This window comes from Lonchura striata, chromosome 36, assembly GCF_050655825.1.
Source record: "Lonchura striata isolate lonStrDom1 chromosome 36, ASM5065582v1, whole genome shotgun sequence".
Classification (NCBI taxonomy): Eukaryota; Metazoa; Chordata; class Aves; order Passeriformes; family Estrildidae; genus Lonchura; species Lonchura striata.
The window spans coordinates 11,361,237-11,378,564 of NC_140738.1; the positions used below are offsets into that span (position 1 = coordinate 11,361,237).

A 17,328-nucleotide genomic window follows, 5' to 3' on the forward strand; every position below is an offset into this window, starting at 1 on the left:
CTCACACAGGTCAGGGCCTTGGAAAAGAGCTTCTGCCACACAGTCTCAGCAAGGGCTGAGGCCAGCACAGCAATTACCTCCTGTGCCTGTGCCCATGCCTGGAATTTCCTCCCTTCCTTCAGGAAATGCTGCCTTCCATAGAGCGTCTCTGTCCATCCCTTGAGAAAGGAAGAGGCACAGGTGAATCAGATGGAAGCATTCCACATCAGGGGGGTGGAAACTTCAGGAGGCAATCCTTGTCAAAGACATGGATAAGGATCAGGAAAAGGCCCAGGCTCCTGGGGCTGTGACAGGGCTCTCTCTTTTCCAAACCGCCAGCCCTCCTGATCTTCTGGGGACTGGGAAATTGCAGGGGACATCAGGGTGTGCGTGGCCCGTGGCGAAGTTGGGGCTCCCTGTCAGCTGGTGCCAAATGCCTTCCTGCAGAGGCTGGGGAGAAGCTGCAGCCAGGCCAGCCTGGGAAACAGCCCTGCAGGGCATGAGAGCAGCAGCGGGGCAGCGAGGCTACCATGGATCCCTTCCCGCTGTGCCGGGCACGGCCTATCCAGATGTGCAGGGAAAGCCCCCAGCTGCTGAGTCCCAGGGGATGGCCGAGGAAATGCACCCACCTTGTCCTGCCTGAAGCATTTCCTTCAGCATTTGCCTCATGTTTTTGGATGGCTCAAGGGGTTTCTTGCATCCTGTAGCTTTGTTCTTTCCTGTCGGAGGACCTTAGAGCAAAACAGTGCCATTTCCCAGGAATGGATCCCACAAAACCAGTGCCCAGCCCGTGGGATCAGCAGGGACACACTACTCACCCCTGTGATGGGAGCTGGGCTTGCGAGCAACATCCACCAAAGGACCCGGGAAAGTCCTCCCGGCAGCCACACCTGTAACTCAACAGCCACAGAAGCTTCTGTCATCTCTGCAGATCGGCACGGGCAGCACTGAGCTGCAGGAGCAGTGAGGGGATGGCCCAGGGCAAGGGCACACACGTGCATGATTCTGTCCTGGCACCTGCAGTGATGCCCCTCTGGCCGAGCTTTGGGCTCTGAGCTGGCAGCTCTCACAGGGGGAAAGGCCTTGACCTACCCTCAGCATCTCCCAGAGGCTCCATCCTGAACATGGGTTGGGAAGCCAGATCACTTTCACTAGCAGGGTTATCTGCAAAGAAAGGCAGGACAGAACAGCTCCTGTGATGACACTGTAGGAGATCCTCATGTTGCAGCCAAGGTTCAGCCCCAGGGCCCAGCCCTGGGCTCGGCTCCTTCCCTCTCTGCTCTTCTCTGTGGCTGCACAGAGCACACGGAAGGACAAACTGGCATTGCACACAGGAAGAAAACTGACAGCTAAATGCTCCTTCCTCCCACTGACAGTGATCCTGTGGGATCACTCAGGGCTCTAGAAGGGAGCAGGTCAGGGCTTCCCAATCTCAACAACCTTCAGGCTCTTAAGGGAATGGCACATGATTGAGCTCTTGCAAAATGGACATTGATTGTTCCTTCAGGAAGAGAGACATTGAGAGTTTGCCTCCAAAATTCTCCAAGGATTTCAAACTGTCTTGTGCTAGGCCTCCCAGATAAGCCATGTCACGCTCCCAGTCTATACAGAAGCACAGATCAGAAGCATTTCCATGGTGTTCTGGGATCTCCCTCTGCCTTTGGGAAATGGGCACTGCAAGGGGGTCAGGTAAGGCAGTGGGAGCCAGACGTGAATGGCCACGGCCAAAGCTGCACAGGGGCCTGGAGAGCCCTGCACTGGCTCCTGATCACTCTCCACCCTCTTTGCAGGCCCTGTGCAACATCTCTGGAGGGGTTGCTGAACCTGTCCGGGGCCCATGGTGGTTCTCTGACTCACACAGAGGAAACCCTCACTAATTTCCTGAGGAAATGTGCAGCAGGCAGTGCCACAACTATTCCTTCCTGCCTATCTCTGCTCAGTCAGCTCAGACCGGCCAAGGAACAGTCAGACCCTCTCACACAGGTCAGGGCCTTGGAAAAGAGCTTCTGCCACACAGTCTCAGCAAGGGCTGAGGCCAGCACAGCAATTACCTCCTGTGCCTGTGCCCATGCCTGGAATTTCCTCCCTTCCTTCAGGAAATGCTGCCTTCCATAGAGCGTCTCTGTCCATCCCTTGAGAAAGGAAGAGGCACAGGTGAATCAGATGGAAGCATTCCACATCAGGGGGGTGGAAACTTCAGGAGGCAATCCTTGTCAAAGACATGGATAAGGATCAGGAAAAGGCCCAGGCTCCTGGGGCTGTGACAGGGCTCTCTCTTTTCTAAACCGCCAGCCCTCCTGATCTTCTGGGGACTGGGAAATTGTAGGGGACATCAGGGTGTGCGTGGCCCGTGGCGAAGTTGGGGCTCCCTGTCAGCTGGTGCCAAATGCCTTCCTGCAGAGGCTGGGGAGAAGCTGCAGCCAGGCCAGCCTGGGAAACAGCCCTGCAGGGCATGAGAGCAGCAGCGGGGCAGCGAGGCTGCCATGGATCCCTTCCCGCTGTGCCGGGCACGGTCTGTCCAGATGTGCAGGGAAAGCCCCCAGCTGCTGAGTCCCAGGGGATGGCCGAGGAAATGCACCCACCTTGTCCTGCCTGAAGCATTTCCTTCAGCATTTGCTGCATGTTTTTGGATGGCTCAAGGGGTTTCTTGCATCCTGTAGCTTTGTTCTTTCCTGTCGGAGGACCTTAGAGCAAAACAGTGCCATTTCCCAGGAATGGATCCCACAAAACCAGTGCCCAGCCCGTGGGATCAGCAGGGACACACTACTCACCCCTGTGATGGGAGCTGGGCTTGCGAGCAACATCCACCAAAGGACCCGGGAAAGTCCTCCCGGCAGCCACACCTGTAACTCAACAGCCACAGAAGCTTCTGTCATCTCTGCAGATCGGCACGGGCAGCACTGAGCCGCAGGAGCAGTGAGGGCATGGCCCAGGGCGAGGGCACACACGTGCATGATTCTGTCCTGGCACCTGCAGTGATGCCCCTCTGGCCGAGCTTTGGGCTCTGAGCTGGCAGCTCTCGCAGCGGGAAAGGCCTTGACCTACCCTCAGCATCTCCCAGAGGCTCCATCCTGAACGTGGGTTGGGAAGCCAGATCACTTTCACTAGCAGGGTTATCTGCAAAGAAAGGCAGGACAGAACAGCTCCTGTGATGACACTGTAGGAGATCCTCATGTTGCAGCCAAGGCTCAGCCCCAGGGCCCAGCCCTGGGCTCGGCTCCTTCCCTCTCTGCTCTTCTCTGTGGCTGCACAGAGCACACGGAAGGACAAACTGGCATTGCACACAGGAAGAAAACTGACAGCTAAATGCTCCTTCCTCCCACTGACAGTGATCCTGTGGGATCACTCAGGGCTCTAGAAGGGAGCAGGTCAGGGCTTCCCAATCTCAACAACCTTCAGGCTCTTAAGGGAATGGCACATGATTGAGCTCTTGCAAAATGGACATTGATTGTTCCTTCAGGAAGAGAGACATTGAGAGTTTGCCTCCAAAATTCTCCAAGGATTTCAAACTGTCTTGTGCTAGGCCTCCCAGATAAGCCATGTCACGCTCCCAGTCTATACAGAAGCACAGATCAGAAGCATTTCCATGGTGTTCTGGGATCTCCCTCTGCCTTTGGGAAATGGGCACTGCAAGGGAGTCAGGTAAGGCAGTGGGAGCCAGACGTGAATGGCCACGGCCAAAGCTGCACAGGGGCCTGGAGAGCCCTGCACTGGCTCCTGATCACTCTCCACCCTCTTTGCAGGCCCTGTGCAACATCTCTGGAGGGGTTGCTGAACCTGCCCGGGGCCCATGGTGGTTCTCTGACTCACACAGAGGAAACCCTCACTAATTTCCTGAGGAAATGTGCAGCAGGCAGTGCCACAACTATTCCTTCCTGCCTATCTCTGCTCAGTCAGCTCAGACCGGCCAAGGAACAGTCAGACCCTCTCACACAGGTCAGGGCCTTGGAAAAGAGCTTCTGCCACACAGTCTCAGCAAGGGCTGAGGCCAGCACAGCAATTACCTCCTGTGCCTGTGCCCATGCCTGGAATTTCCTCCCTTCCTTCAGGAAATGCTGCCTTCCATAGAGCGTCTCTGTCCATCCCTTGAGAAAGGAAGAGGCACAGGTGAATCAGATGGAAGCATTCCACATCAGGGGGGTGGAAACTTCAGGAGGCAATCCTTGTCAAAGACATGGATAAGGATCAGGAAAAGGCCCAGGCTCCTGGGGCTGTGACAGGGCTCTCTCTTTTCTAAACCGTCACCCCTCCTGATCTTCTGGGGACTGGGAAATTGCAGGGGACATCAGGGTGTGCATGGCCTGTGGCGAAGTTGGGGCTCCCTGTCAGCTGGTGCCAAATGCCTTCCTGCAGAGGCTGGGGAGAAGCTGCAGCCAGGCCAGCCTGGGAAACAGCCCTGCAGGGCATGAGAGCAGCAGCGGGGCAGCGAGGCTACCATGGATCCCTTCCCGCTGTGCCGGGCACGGTCTGTCCAGATGTGCAGGGAAAGCCCCCAGCTGCTGAGTCCCAGGGGATGGCCGAGGAAATGCACCCACCTTGTCCTGCCTGAAGCATTTCCTTCAGCATTTGCTGCATGTTTTTGGATGGCTCAAGGGGTTTCTTGCATCCTGTAGCTTTGTTCTTTCCTGTCGGAGGACCTTAGAGCAAAACAGTGCCATTTCCCAGGAATGGATCCCACAAAACCAGTGCCCAGCCCGTGGGATCAGCAGGGACACACTACTCACCCCTGTGATGGGAGCTGGGCTTGCGAGCAACATCCACCAAAGGACCCGGGAAAGTCCTCCCGGCAGCCACACCTGTAACTCAACAGCCACAGAAGCTTCTGTCATCTCTGCAGATCGGCACGGGCAGCACTGAGCCGCAGGAGCAGTGAGGGCATGGCCCAGGGCGAGGGCACACACGTGCATGATTCTGTCCTGGCACCTGCAGTGATGCCCCTCTGGCCGAGCTTTGGGCTCTGAGCTGGCAGCTCTCGCAGCGGGAAAGGCCTTGACCTACCCTCAGCATCTCCCAGAGGCTCCATCCTGAACGTGGGTTGGGAAGCCAGATCACTTTCACTAGCAGGGTTATCTGCAAAGAAAGGCAGGACAGAACAGCTCCTGTGATGACACTGTAGGAGATCCTCATGTTGCAGCCAAGGCTCAGCCCCAGGGCCCAGCCCTGGGCTCGGCTCCTTCCCTCTCTGCTCTTCTCTGTGGCTGCACAGAGCACACGGAAGGACAAACTGGCATTGCACACAGGAAGAAAACTGACAGCTAAATGCTCCTTCCTCCCACTGACAGTGATCCTGTGGGATCACTCAGGGCTCTAGAAGGGAGCAGGGCAGGGCTTCCCAATCTCAACAACCTTCAGGCTCTTAAGGGAATGGCACATGATTGAGCTCTTGCAAAATGGACATTGATTGTTCCTTCAGGAAGAGAGACATTGAGAGTTTGCCTCCAAAATTCTCCAAGGATTTCAAACTGTCTTGTGCTAGGCCTCCCAGATAAGCCATGTCACGCTCCCAGTCTATACAGAAGCACAGATCAGAAGCATTTCCATGGTGTTCTGGGATCTCCCTCTGCCTTTGGGAAATGGGCACTGCAAGGGAGTCAGGTAAGGCAGTGGGAGCCAGACGTGAATGGCCACGGCCAAAGCTGCACAGGGGCCTGGAGAGCCCTGCACTGGCTCCTGGTCACTCTCCACCCTCTTTGCAAGCCCTGTGCAACATCTCTGGAGGGGTTGCTGAACCTGCCCGGGGCCCATGGTGGTTCTCTGACTCACACAGAGGAAACCCTCACTAATTTCCTGAGGAAATGTGCAGCAGGCAGTGCCACAACTATTCCTTCCTGCCTATCTCTGCTCAGTCAGCTCAGACCGGCCAAGGAACAGTCAGACCCTCTCACACAGGTCAGGGCCTTGGAAAAGAGCTTCTGCCACACAGTCTCAGCAAGGGCTGAGGCCAGCACAGCAATTACCTCCTGTGCCTGTGCCCATGCCTGGAATTTCCTCCCTTCCTTCAGGAAATGCTGCCTTCCATAGAGCGTCTCTGTCCATCCCTTGAGAAAGGAAGAGGCACAGGTGAATCAGATGGAAGCATTCCACATCAGGGGGGTGGAAACTTCAGGAGGCAATCCTTGTCAAAGACATGGATAAGGATCAGGAAAAGGCCCAGGCTCCTGGGGCTGTGACAGGGCTCTCTCTTTTCTAAACCGTCACCCCTCCTGATCTTCTGGGGACTGGGAAATTGCAGGGGACATCAGGGTGTGCATGGCCTGTGGCGAAGTTGGGGCTCCCTGTCAGCTGGTGCCAAATGCCTTCCTGCAGAGGCTGGGGAGAAGCTGCAGCCAGGCCAGCCTGGGAAACAGCCCTGCAGGGCATGAGAGCAGCAGCGGGGCAGCGAGGCTACCATGGATCCCTTCCCGCTGTGCCGGGCACGGTCTGTCCAGATGTGCAGGGAAAGCCCCCAGCTGCTGAGTCCCAGGGGATGGCCGAGGAAATGCACCCACCTTGTCCTGCCTGAAGCATTTCCTTCAGCATTTGCCTCATGTTTTTGGATGGCTCAAGGGGTTTCTTGCATCCTGTAGCTTTGTTCTTTCCTGTCGGAGGACCTTAGAGCAAAACAGTGCCATTTCCCAGGAATGGATCCCACAAAACCAGTGCCCAGCCCGTGGGATCAGCAGGGACACACTACTCACCCCTGCGATGGGAGCTGGGCTTGCGAGCAACATCCACCAAAGGACCCGGGAAAGTCCTCCCGGCAGCCACACCTGTAACTCAACAGCCACAGAAGCTTCTGTCATCTCTGCAGATCGGCACGGGCAGCACTGAGCTGCAGGAGCAGTGAGGGCATGGCCCAGGGCGAGGGCACACACGTGCATGATTCTGTCCTGGCACCTGCAGTGATGCCCCTCTGGCCGAGCTTTGGGCTCTGAGCTGGCAGCTCTCACAGGGGGAAAGGCCTTGACCTACCCTCAGCATCTCCCAGAGGCTCCATCCTGAACGTGGGTTGGGAAGCCAGATCACTTTCACTAGCAGGGTTATCTGCAAAGAAAGGCAGGACAGAACAGCTCCTGTGATGACACTGTAGGAGATCCTCATGTTGCAGCCAAGGTTCAGCCCCAGGGCCCAGCCCTGGGCTCGGCTCCTTCCCTCTCTGCTCTTCTCTGTGGCTGCACAGAGCACACGGAAGGACAAACTGGCATTGCACACAGGAAGAAAACTGACAGCTAAATGCTCCTTCCTCCCACTGACAGTGATCCTGTGGGATCACTCAGGGCTCTAGAAGGGAGCAGGTCAGGGCTTCCCAATCTCAACAACCTTCAGGCTCTTAAGGGAATGGCACATGATTGAGCTCTTGCAAAATGGACATTGATTGTTCCTTCAGGAAGAGAGACATTGAGAGTTTGCCTCCAAAATTCTCCAAGGATTTCAAACTGTCTTGTGCTAGGCCTCCCAGATAAGCCATGTCACGCTCCCAGTCTATACAGAAGCACAGATCAGAAGCATTTCCATGGTGTTCTGGGATCTCCCTCTGCCTTTGGGAAATGGGCACTGCAAGGGAGTCAGGTAAGGCAGTGGGAGCCAGACGTGAATGGCCACGGCCAAAGCTGCACAGGGGCCTGGAGAGCCCTGCACTGGCTCCTGGTCACTCTCCACCCTCTTTGCAAGCCCTGTGCAACATCTCTGGAGGGGTTGCTGAACCTGCCCGGGGCCCATGGTGGTTCTCTGACTCACACAGAGGAAACCCTCACTAATTTCCTGAGGAAATGTGCAGCAGGCAGTGCCACAACTATTCCTTCCTGCCTATCTCTGCTCAGTCAGCTCAGACCGGCCAAGGAACAGTCAGACCCTCTCACACAGGTCAGGGCCTTGGAAAAGAGCTTCTGCCACACAGTCTCAGCAAGGGCTGAGGCCAGCACAGCAATTACCTCCTGTGCCTGTGCCCATGCCTGGAATTTCCTCCCTTCCTTCAGGAAATGCTGCCTTCCATAGAGCGTCTCTGTCCATCCCTTGAGAAAGGAAGAGGCACAGGTGAATCAGATGGAAGCATTCCACATCAGGGGGGTGGAAACTTCAGGAGGCAATCCTTGTCAAAGACATGGATAAGGATCAGGAAAAGGCCCAGGCTCCTGGGGCTGTGACAGGGCTCTCTCTTTTCTAAACCGTCACCCCTCCTGATCTTCTGGGGACTGGGAAATTGCAGGGGACATCAGGGTGTGCATGGCCTGTGGCGAAGTTGGGGCTCCCTGTCAGCTGGTGCCAAATGCCTTCCTGCAGAGGCTGGGGAGAAGCTGCAGCCAGGCCAGCCTGGGAAACAGCCCTGCAGGGCATGAGAGCAGCAGCGGGGCAGCGAGGCTACCATGGATCCCTTCCCGCTGTGCCGGGCACGGTCTGTCCAGATGTGCAGGGAAAGCCCCCAGCTGCTGAGTCCCAGGGGATGGCCGAGGAAATGCACCCACCTTGTCCTGCCTGAAGCATTTCCTTCAGCATTTGCCTCATGTTTTTGGATGGCTCAAGGGGTTTCTTGCATCCTGTAGCTTTGTTCTTTCCTGTCGGAGGACCTTAGAGCAAAACAGTGCCATTTCCCAGGAATGGATCCCACAAAACCAGTGCCCAGCCCGTGGGATCAGCAGGGACACACTACTCACCCCTGCGATGGGAGCTGGGCTTGCGAGCAACATCCACCAAAGGACCCGGGAAAGTCCTCCCGGCAGCCACACCTGTAACTCAACAGCCACAGAAGCTTCTGTCATCTCTGCAGATCGGCACGGGCAGCACTGAGCTGCAGGAGCAGTGAGGGGATGGCCCAGGGCAAGGGCACACACGTGCATGATTCTGTCCTGGCACCTGCAGTGATGCCCCTCTGGCCGAGCTTTGGGCTCTGAGCTGGCAGCTCTCACAGGGGGAAAGGCCTTGACCTACCCTCAGCATCTCCCAGAGGCTCCATCCTGAACGTGGGTTGGGAAGCCAGATCACTTTCACTAGCAGGGTTATCTGCAAAGAAAGGCAGGACAGAACATCTCCTGTGATGACAATGTAGGAGATCCTCATGTTGCAGCCAAGGTTCAGCCCCAGGGCCCAGCCCTGGGCTCGGCTCCTTCCCTCTCTGCTCTTCTCTGTGGCTGCACAGAGCACACGGAAGGACAAACTGGCATTGCACACAGGAAGAAAACTGACAGCTAAATGCTCCTTCCTCCCACTGACAGTGATCCTGTGGGATCACTCAGGGCTCTAGAAGGGAGCAGGTCAGGGCTTCCCAATCTCAACAACCTTCAGGCTCTTAAGGGAATGGCACATGATTGAGCTCTTGCAAAATGGACATTGATTGTTCCTTCAGGAAGAGAGACATTGAGAGTTTGCCTCCAAAATTCTCCAAGGATTTCAAACTGTCTTGTGCTAGGCCTCCCAGATAAGCCATGTCACGCTCCCAGTCTATACAGAAGCAAAGATCAGAACCATTTCCATGGTGTGCTGGGATCCCCTTCTGCCTGAGGGAAGGGGCTCTCCAAGGGGGTTGGGGAAGGTCGTGGGAGCCTGATGTGAAAGGATAAGGCTGATGCTGCAGAGGGGTCTTGGGAGCTCTGGGCTGGCTCCTGATCAATCCCCATCCACTTTGCAGGCCCTGTGCAACATCCCTGGAGAGGAAACTGGAGCAGCAGGGGGCCCCTGGGGATGTTTCATTTGCACAGAGGAAACTCTCTTTAATCCCTGGGGGAAACTGCAGCAGGCAGTGCTGCAAATATCCCTTCCTAACTCCCTCCCTCCCTCCTGTCCTACCAACTGCCCATCATCCTTCGGCTGAAACAGCTCCCCTGTCACAACGGGAGATGGCAGAGCTTTTACAGGACACCCTGGAGCCTTGCTCTCCCCCTCTGCCCTTTCCCCACCATGGGCACCCCGTGCAGTCGCTCCCAGGTCTCGGGACGTGTCTCCCACGGAGGGACCCCAGCAGGACTGCTCAGTACCCGAGTGCCCTGAGCATAATAATTCCTCTGGGCTGTGCCGGCCCTGTCTGAGCTGTGCCCGCACTGCCAAGCAGCAGAGAGGGCAGCTCAAGCCTCAGCAGGGCGCAAGCCCAGAGGCACAGCAATTACCTCCTGTGACTGTGCCTGGCAGCAACTCCCTTCCTGCAGCAGAGGCTGCCAATGAGCCACTGCTTCCTCTGGAAAATGCCTCCTTCAGACCAGCTTCTACATCCACTTCTGGAGAAAAGAAAAGACACAGGCGGGGCTGTTCCACATAGTGGAGTTGGCATCTTCAGGAGGCAATGCTTGTCAAAGGCAAGCATGGTTAAGGATCAGGAAATCTCTATAAAATTTCTGGGTAGGCTACGACCCACTCCCTCCTCCAAATCGCCACCTCTCCTAATCGGCCTTGAGAGTGGGAAACTGCAGAGGAACTCAGGGTGGGCATGGGCTGTGGTGAAGTTGGGCTCCCTGTCTGCTGGTGCCAAATGCCTTCCTGCAGAGGCTGGGGAGAAGCTGCAGCCAGGCCAGCCTGGGAAACAGCCCTGCAGGGCATGAGAGCAGCAGCAGGGCAGTGAGGCTGCCATGGATCCCTTCCCACTGTGCCGGGCACGGCCTGTCCAGATGTGCAGAGAAAGCTCCCAGATGCTGAGTCCCAGGGGAAGAGTGAGGGAAATGCACCCACCTTGTCCTGCCTGCAGAATTTCCTTCAGCATTTGCCTCATGTTTTCGGATGGCTCAAGGGGTTTCTTGCGTCCTGTAGCTTTGTTCTTTCCTGTCGGAGGACCTTAGAGCAAAACAATGCCATTTCTCAGGAATGGATCCCACAAAACCAGTGCCCAGCCTGCAGGATCAGCAGGGACACACTACTCACCCCTGCGATGGGAGCTGGGCTTGTGGGTAGTAATCAGCAAAGGACCTGGGAAAGTCCTCCCGGCAGCCACACCTGTAACTCAACAGCCACAGAAGCTTCTGTCATCTCTGCAGATCGGCACGGGCAGCACTGAGCAGCAGGAGCAGTGAGGGGATGGCCCAGGGCGAGGGCACACACGTGCATGATTCTGTCCTGGCACCTGCAGCGATGCCCCTCTGGCCGAGCTTTGGGCTCTGAGCTGGCAGCTCTCACAGCAGGAAAGGCCTTGACCTACCCTCAGCATCTCCCAGAGGCTCAGTATTGCGTATGGGTGGGGAAGCTGCACCACCTTCACCAACAGGTTCAGCTGCAAAGAAAGGCAGGACAAAACATCTCCTGTGGCAATGTAGGAGATCCTCAGGCTGCACCAAGGCTCAGCCCCAGGGCCCAGCCCTGGGCTCTGCCCCTTCCCTCTCTGCTCTTCTCTGTGGCTGCGCAGAGCACATGGAAGGACACACTGGCATTGCACATGGGAGGAAGATGAACAGCTAAATGCTCCTTCCTCCCACTGACAGTGATCCTGTGGGATCACTCAGGGCTCCAGAAGGGGAGCAGGGAAAAGTTTTCAGCATTCTTCAACTTTCAACAAAAATGGCATGTGTGAGTTCTTGCCACCTTGATACTGATTATGCTGTCAGGAAAAAGGGAAATGCAGAACTTGCCTTCAGCATTTTCCAAGATCTTTAACGCGTCATTCACCAGCACTTGCAAATCATTCAAGTCGTGATCCAAATCTAGAGGGAAGCAGAGACCAGACCCATTTCCATTGTGCTGGGATCCCCTTTTGCCTCCGGGAACTGGGCACTTCAAGGGGATCAATAAGGCTGTGGAAGCCAGGTGGCAATGGGCAAGGCAAAAGATGCACAGGGGCCTGGGGAGCTCTGGGCTGGCTCCTGGTCACTCTCCACCCTCTTTCCCTGTCCTGTGTAACATCCCTGGAGAGGAAAATGGGGCTGCCCAGGGCCAATGGGGGGGTTCTCTCCCTCCTACAGAGGAAACCCTCCCGAAAGCCCACAGGAAAACCATCCCCAGCGCTTCCTGGGGAGCAGGGAGCACTGTCCTGGGAAAGGGCAGCCAGGTGCCGGCTCACCTGCTCCCCGCGCTTGCAGCGGAGCAGCCTGGGCAGCCCTGGCAGGCAGGGCCACGGCCAGGAGCAGCAGGAGGAGGAGGCGCAGAGCAAGGGCCATGGTGCCTTGCCCTGTGCCAGTCCCACCGCTCTCGCTGCCACCACTGTCCTGACACCGCTGTCCCAATGTCAGCACCGCTGCTGCCACCGCCGCTGCTGCCGCAGCAGTTGTGCTCCAGGACTGCCTGCTCGGGCCTTGTGGTGCTGTGCAGCCACGGGGCTCTGGGACCTCTGTGACCCAGAGCCTGCTGTGACCCAGAGCCCGCTGTGACCCGGAGCCCGCTGTGACCTCAGCCTGCTGTGACCTCAGAGCCCTCTGTGACCTCATGCTCTTAGCTGTACCCCCAGAGTGTACCCCCTTCTGTACAAATGGACTGCCCTGACTGTAAATGTTTTGCTTCATCCAAGGGTCATTGCTCAGAAAAACCTTCAGGGACACAGGGTTTTGTTTGGGTGGAGGCAGCATCTGCAGAGCAACAAGCTGGTAATGCAGCTGTGACAGGGACATCAGGCATGGGCATGGAGATGGGAAATGAGGGCAGATGTGTCCCTGACTGAGATGTTTGGCCGTTCTTGGAATTCTTTGCCCCATTCAGAGGAGCAGTTGCTGAGAGAAGAGGTAGCTGAGGCCCCAGTTGCAGCTGGGACACTGTCCCTGGGTGCCTTTATGATGCTTATATCCCCATTTGTCAGTTCAGCCCAGAAATAAGTTTTGCACCTTTAAAACTGGTTCCAAGAGTGAAGGGGGAGGCAAGAAGAAGCGCAGAGTTTATTGTCAGAAACTGCACTTGCTCCCCCACATCCTTCTCCTGGACTCTGCTGTCTGCAGACAGACAAGACAGCAGGATAGAGCTCTCCTTTGCTTTTTAGTTAGTATTTAGCTAGCTGAGGAAGGGAATTTCTCTAGACTGTGATTTTTCTTTTTTCATGGAACTGTTTAAACCTGCTCTGGACTGAACACCCAGAAGAGCCCCAGCAGCTCACACCTGTGGCCCACCAGGCTGGGCCTGGGCTGCGGCATTTCCAGGGCCAGAGGGACTGATAACAGAATGAGTTTGCAGAGCCACAGCCCACAGAGGGGACTTTCTGAGTTTGTAATTTCTTCTATGTGGCGAGAGGTTTTATTGTTTAATAATGTTCTTTTTTTTTTTCTTTTTTTTTTTTTTCCTGATGGTGAATGCTTTGCCTGTTAAATATAGAGGTTTTTTCCACTTTTCTCAAAAAAAATATTTTTCCCAAACTAGCTGGGGGCAGGGCTGCTGTTTTCTCAGGAACCCCTTTGGAGGTCATCTCCCAAATTTGCCCTAAACCAAGATAAAAAGAGGAGCCCTACCTGCACAGCAGGAGATTCCCACTGTGCTCAAAGTTTGCCTCTGAAGATTAAGAGGCGAGCTTGTCAGAAATCCTGGAAAACATCAGGGAAAAGGTTTTACATTAGTTGTTGTGGCTAGGTACAAATCTGCAGTGGGAAAAGAGCCTCTCCAGTAGGCTAGGTGCCATGGGTTGTCTCAGTTCTTCCCAGAGTAAATATGACCAATTAAATGTAATTCTAATTTTTACTCTAGAAGTGTAAAAATGTTCTAAGTTTTTCTAAATTTTAAAACCACTTTGAAAATTCTTAAAGTACTATGGAAAAACTTTCTAAAAATTTGTAATTTCTACAATGAAAAGCAAAGCCAAAACATGGTGTCCCAGGAGCCCCTGCCCAGCCGCTGCCTGCCCACCCCTGGCTGTGCCCAGACTAGCAGCTCCACCAGTGCTGGTGGTAGCACCCACCTGAGCTGAAGCCCAAAGATGTTGCTCAAGCCCTTCCCTGGCAGGAGGGGCCTCCCTTCAGTCCTGGCCAGACACCAGGGCCAGCACCTTCGGGGACAGAGGGTCCTGTTCTGGGTGGTGTCACCATGCCCCAGACACAAGCTGATAATGCAGCTGTGGACGAGATCTTGGAACCTGGCTTGGGGATGGCTGATGGCAGGTACAGGTCTCTGCAAGTGAAGATTTTGTCCAATCTTGTGAGGCTGCACAGGCGCTGCTGTGGAGAGAGGAGGTGGCTGAGGCCCCAGCTGCCAGTGGCACACTGGGACCTATTGGTATTGCCAATAATGAGGCCGGGACATGCCTTGGCTTGTCTGGCCCCTTCGGCTGATCCAAATAGCGGCAACTGTGGTCTCTCACCCCAGAGACACTTTTGGCTAGCTGGATGTTTCAGCTGGGCACAAGGAGACAAATCCAGGCATGCCAGAGCTCTGGTGGCGGCGGGATGGAGCTTCCTCTCATAGAGGGTCCGCTCCCTCAGGATTCTATCTGCTGGAGAAGCTTTTGAAGTGAAAATGAAGGAAAAGAGTCAGTTCTGATGGAGGGTTTTAATCCAGAGCTTTTATTCTGGCCTGCGGGACTCTGAATCCAGCAACTGCTCCAACAGAACTCCCCGACTGCATGGTTGCTTATTGTAAATGCAGGTGAACCCAATGGGAAGAAATGACAATGTCTGACTCAATTCAGAAGGCTGACTGATTTCTTTATTATAACTGTGGCTAATATACATTAATATACTGTTATGTGTAGTAAACATGATTTGCGCCATTCCTTGAATGAAATGTGTAATATTGGATGCTTGTTAGATTATGCTCGTTTGTATTATCCCCCCCTCCACCCTCGCAGGCGAGACAGGGTGTATATTGGAAACTGATTTACAAGTAAGAAGGTGCAGCTCGGCCAGGAGATGAGCCATGTCTGGAGAGATACGGGACCCCAGGTGCTGATCATCGCCTGAATGACCCGGGATGGATGTCATGGAAATCCTCGGGCACATACATGTGAATGCAGCGCTCCTGTAAATTTCATCAAGGGATTCAACAACTCCAGACACTGAATTGTTCTTCCTCATCACTAAAAAAGAAAATCTTATTAACCTATGGACTCTGAATGGAAGAAAAGACTGATTGCTGAAATCTTGGCCTCAGGCAGAATTTTCCCCATAAAATCTGCTTGTACCAGGATGGAGGTGTGTGGGCATAGGGGAAAAACCTCTCCTGAGGCTAACTCCTTGTTGCACACCCAGGGTCAATACCTGGGCTCGGCACTGTGTTGTTTTGGGTTTTTTCCATGGCTAGCTAGATAGAATTTGACCGCTAATAAAATTATTTTTATTTTTAATTTGGATGAATAAATTTTCATTTATAACAATACTATATAAAAAGGAAGATACTAAAACTACATACTCCTTTTCCTAACTCTAACACAACTTGTGACCCTCTCTCGAGAGTCCAGACACATGTGGATTGGATTGGATTGGATTGGATTGGATTGGATTGGATTGGATTGGATTGGATTGGATTGGATTGCCCATCAGGCTCAAATGATCCTCACCAGAATCCAATCAAGCACTCACTCCAGGTAAACAATTCTCTAAACACATTCCACAGAGGAAAAAACAAGGAGCAGAAATAGAAATTGTTTTCTCTTTCATTTCTCTCTGTGCACATCTATGAAAAATACTGAGAGGGAGAGAAATGTGCTTGACACAGTTGCTGTCTCTTTTACCTGGGGGAGGGGAGGAGGGAAGGGGTAAGGGAGCCCAACAACCAGGAACAGGAGTGGAGGTCTCAGGGGACAAAGGACACCTGGATGGTCCAAAGTCCCAAGGGGTAGAGGACATCTTTTGAATCTGCCCAATCACTCAATGCCCTTCTGGAATTCCAGAAGTGACAGACAGTGCTTGGCAGGGGTCAGGGTGGGGAAAGGAGGAGTGATTGACACACCTGGGAGGAAATGATCAGGAGAGAAACCCAGGGTTCAGGGTTAGACCATGAAATCACACTGCAACAGGGACCCTCGTGCACAGCAGGGCCCAGAGCTGGCAGGGCTCCCCAGCACGGCTGGAGCGGCTGGCACACCTTGGCCCAGCTGCACAGCTGCCCCTCGAGGCCCCGGCGAGCAGGGGACGGCTCTGGGCAGCTCCCTGCCACCCAACACAGCCCAGCAGGCCGGGAGGAGAGCCCGGGGCCAGCGCAGCTGCTTGGGCCGTGGCTGCTTGGAGGGACAGGGGCCAAACCCATCCCTGAGCAGCCCCTGCCAGCCCTGGCCCTCCCTGCCCTGGGACAGCTCCCCCAGCCCCAGGGGACAGAGCCAGGCCCTGTCAGGACCCAGTGCAGCCCCTGCCCAGCCGGGAGCCAGGGCTGGCTCTGGCCCTGGGCTGGCTGCAGGGCTCCCGCTCGGGGCTGCTCCTGTGCCTGGGGCCTCTGGGCACTCAGGGCCGGCTGCGGGAGCAGCTGCAGCGGGAGGGACGTTGGTGCAGAGTCCCGATTCCCCGGGGCTGGCAACGAGATCCAGAGGCCTGGAAGCCCAGGCGCCTCCAGCTTTGGCTGCTGCCGGGCCGTGCAAGGGCAGGGCCTGGGGGAAGAGCTGCTGCCACACAGCCCCGCCGAGGGCTGAGCCCGGCTGAGCCCGGCACAGCAATCACCTCCTGTGCCTGTGCCCGTGCCTGGCATCGCCTTCCTTCCTGCAGCAGAGGCTGGCAGGGAGCCATTCCTTCCTCTAGGGAAGCAACAGTGGGGCAATGACGCTGCCATGGAGGAATGAGGCTGCTATGGGCCCTTTCCCACTGTGCTGGGCTTGGCATGTCCAGATGTCACTGAAACCTCAAGATAAAAAAAGCCCTCTGTCAACATTTTATTGTCAGAGAATCAAGGCAGTTATTCTGGCCACGATGTTGTTCTGGCCACCATGTGTTGCATTGCTCTCGGTCTATGCTTTTTCCCTTTCCAGAGACCCCTGTGACTGGGATCTGATAGTATGGTCCCCTCCTTCCTGCCCCAACGGGGTTGGCGAAGGGCCAAAGGGCCTTCCCTGTTCTGAGCATAGATGAGGCATTGTCCCTTCCTGGTCCTCTCTCTTTTCCCCTTCATCTCATGGAATAAACAGCTTGGACAACCACAGCAGGGGAATTGAAGCCTCTTTGGAATCTTTGCCCAACTCCTGACGCGCCTTCCCTCAAGGCCCCCGTATATCTGGGCCAGCCTGGTGATACGGGGGCTGTGAGGGATAGGCGCGTCAAGAATGTACAACAGAAATTATTTCAATTACACATAGCATGGGTAGGCTGAGAAAATCATCCCATGACACCTGAGTTTTACAAGATTTTGCCCAAACCTTTTACAGTCCAAAACCAACAGAAGGCCATTTGTTTAATGTTCATTGGTCTCCATTTGCAAAGTTCTTAGTATTTGTTTTCCCACTGGACCTGGATTTCTTCACCTCTGATGTTAATAAAGGCCATACTCCTTGATTTCCTTCTCAGGCTTTTCCAGTCCAGGTGTCTCCAACTATGCCAGGGGGCAGTGTCTGGGGTTGACGTTCCTTGC

The 17,328-nt window shown here is 55.0% G+C and overlaps 1 long non-coding RNA gene across 1 annotated transcript; it reads right to left on the reverse strand.

Moving 5' to 3' along the window:
* Positions 1 to 6,395: 6,395 nt before the first annotated feature.
* LOC146764161 (uncharacterized) lies at positions 6,396 to 7,058 on the reverse strand. Its single transcript, XR_014950975.1, has 3 exons — positions 6,931 to 7,058; positions 6,657 to 6,728; positions 6,396 to 6,569 (listed from the first exon to the last, which is right to left on the reverse strand). It is a non-coding gene; the product is annotated as an uncharacterized LOC146764161 (long non-coding RNA).
* Positions 7,059 to 17,328: the final 10,270 nt, after the last annotated feature.